Raw genomic sequence first — 3,277 nt, forward strand, 5'->3', positions numbered from 1 at the left:
AATGCGTCATCAGAGGAAAACTGATCAAACTCAAAGCCCAACACCAAAAAATACATTGACAGACATATAAAGACTTATCAGACTCATTTGCCATCTAGACTTAGCCAACAAGTTGTCCCCAACAGATCCCCTAATAACAACCGATTTACAAAAAGCTAGACTCCCATTTGACAGCTTCTTACAAATTTAATATCACATGCTGTGCTCAAAAACAAACAGCATGTTCTACTATGAAAGCAACAGATCAGGCAAATTATTAGCTAGGGCACTTAAAAAGAAGAGACTAAAGTCACACATTTACAAAATCCAACAACCCAACTCCTCAACTACCCTTTATACTACAAAATATATCCTTTAGTCCTTTCACAGTTACTACTCCTCCTGTTATGATATCCACAAACACCCCCCTTGTCCATGAATGACTATGTAAACCGCACCCAGTTACCCACAATATCATCTGACCAACTTAAAAATCCTAATAAACCCATCTCCCACCAAGAACTACTTGCAACCATCAAATCATTAAATAATGGGAAAAGCCCAGGCCCAGATGGCCTTTCTGGTAAATACTATCTTACATTTTCATCACTACCCATGTGTAAGCAAGCATAGGTGGGTGAGAACAACATTGTGTTTAGTGAACATGCAGCATGGGTGGATGAACATGTGTCCCTTTGAATCCGCTATGTGGATGATATATTGATCTTATGGGAGGGAACAGAGCAGGAGCTTTTGAATTTTGTGTCCATCCTAAATATTTTTCTAACTTGTAATCATGATTGTAATAACATCAGCTTTCTGGGCCTCCTTATTAGTAAAAGAGAGAATGCTATTGTAACTGAGGTATATCGGAAGCCTACGGCATCCAACAGCCTTTTGTTGGGATCTAGCCACCATCCAGAAAACTTCCAAAGAGGTATTCCATATGGGCATTTTTTAAGATTGCGCAGGATTTGTACTGATGACTATACTTTCAACAAACAAGCTGCTCAGATGGCTAGCAGATTCCATGAACTGGGTTACTCTAGGAGATGTGTAAAATGAGCGCTCTTCAAAGCTAGAAACAAGAACAGAAGGGACCTTCTTTTTTAAAACAAAGAATCTAATAATGACATAGCTGATACTAAGATTAGATGTATTACGAAATTAAATTCCCTTTGGGGGAAAATAAAAATCATTCTGCAGAATAAATGGCATTTGTTGTCCCTAAATCCAGTTTTGCAGGAATATGTAGGGGATTGTCCCCTCATGGCGGCACAGAGGGCCAACAATTTAAAAGACTTCCTAGTCAAAAGTGAATTTAAGCAAGTCAAAAATACTAATTGGTTGGAAACACATTCCCAAAAAATTGTAGGGTGCTCCCTCTGTAATCACTGTTTGTTGTCAATTTGTCAAAAAAACTAAAACTTTTGAAACCAGTACCAACAAAGTTTATAAAATTAAATCCTTTATTAAATGTTCTACTATAGGTGTGATATACCTTTTATCATGCTCATGCCCGTTTTTCTATATAGGAAAGACCTATAGGGAAATCTGTTCACGCATAACAGAACATTGAGATGACATTAAGGATTTTAACATTGATAGCCCAATTGCAAGGCACTTTGCACAGTTCCACAGGTCCAAAACAGATTATTTAACTTTTGTTGGTATTGACTCAGTAAAGGCTAGTAAAAGAGGAGGAAACATTGACAAAATCATTCTTCAAAAAGAAACAAGATGGATGTACAATCTTAAAACCCTGTACCCCAACGGGTTGAATGAAAAATTGGAGTTTGCCTCCTTTTTAACATAACTATTCTGTAAATAAAGGTTTTTCAATAATTTGTATATAACAAGCAGTGTTCCTGCTTTTTTCCTCATGGTCTCAACAGTCCGTGAACATTTTTTGGGAATTTATACTATATTGGATACTTTTGAATATTAGATACAATTAATTTGCCCCTGCTGTTTTTTTGAGTGTTTTTTTGAATATTTGAAACATTATATTATTGCAATGCCTATAACCACATACTTGGTTAGACAATGTAAAAGAATTTGTTTTTTGTAGCTATGCCTGAAATCATCACTTTATAGTTTGTAAAGAGATGAAAATAACAGGCTTAGCGATTAGTGGTCTGTGTATTGTTTAAGTTTACAAATAATACTTATTCATGCAACAATGAGACAAATCAGTGGTGAATGAAACATTGACCAACACATACGTTTATATATTGAAATAATCCTATAACTAATTCAATCCATGCAGGCTGTATTTTGTTAGCAAGTTTTGTAGTTTTTTTAGAAAGAGAAATGATTAATAGCAGCTAGCACAGGTTAATCACATAAGTGTTCACATTCAATTAGTTGCAAGGCAGGGTGTGATAAACACAGGCTTGTCACAAAAGCATTCACAGTCAATTTGGAGCAAGGTATGTTTAAAGGTTGATATAGTTATTAAACACATGCGATATTGTGTAGCTAGAAATACGTATGCAAACAGCTTGGAGTTAAGTATCAATACTTGCGGGTTTCCTGAGATACTTGAGAGCTGTGAATGAAAACTTTGAATAGCGTTCTGTTAATCTGTGAAGATATGCAGAGAGAGTGGAACACGGTGTGGCTGAACTGGAATCGCTGAATGCTGAACAGAGCGAAGGCCAAAAAAGGGTGACGTCACTGAGGTCTGAAGCTGGAGTAAGTAGAAAGTTACATACTAAGTATTGGAAGTTCATTCAGCTGGAGTCACTGGTTGCTATCACTGGAGTATCAGAGCTACTGTCTCAAATGAGATATTCAAGCAATGAAAAGGAAGTGATGAATTCCTTAAACAGGAGATGTGGGAGGTGACATTCTTAAAGGGACATGATATAGAACATGATATAAGATAGATATAGGATATGACAATTATTGTAATGTTTTTGATGTTATTAATATACAAAACCAATTATGGTAACATTATACAAAATATGTATTATTTTTATCTATAGCAGTGACAGAAGAATGTAGGCAATCTGCAAATATAATCCTTTCACATTCCAGATTCAATCTTGGCCAAGACCGGTACAATAACAATCCCTCTCCCCCTCCTCCTATCACCAGGAGCATCCCTTGATTGAAGATCTAGGCTGTAGGCAAATTGGAGCTTTCTTTCTCCACAGCCGGGCACTATCCGTGTGTTTCACGGGCCGATATCAGACTCGGCTGCTGAATCAGCCGTTCGCCTGGAGTCCGTTTGCCACACGCTGAGCGTAGATCCAGAAGTGAGGTTCCAAAGACGTCACTTGTGACGTGTAGA

Source organism: Bombina bombina, chromosome 5 (genome assembly GCF_027579735.1).
Source record: "Bombina bombina isolate aBomBom1 chromosome 5, aBomBom1.pri, whole genome shotgun sequence".
NCBI classification, from domain to species: domain Eukaryota; kingdom Metazoa; phylum Chordata; class Amphibia; order Anura; family Bombinatoridae; genus Bombina; species Bombina bombina.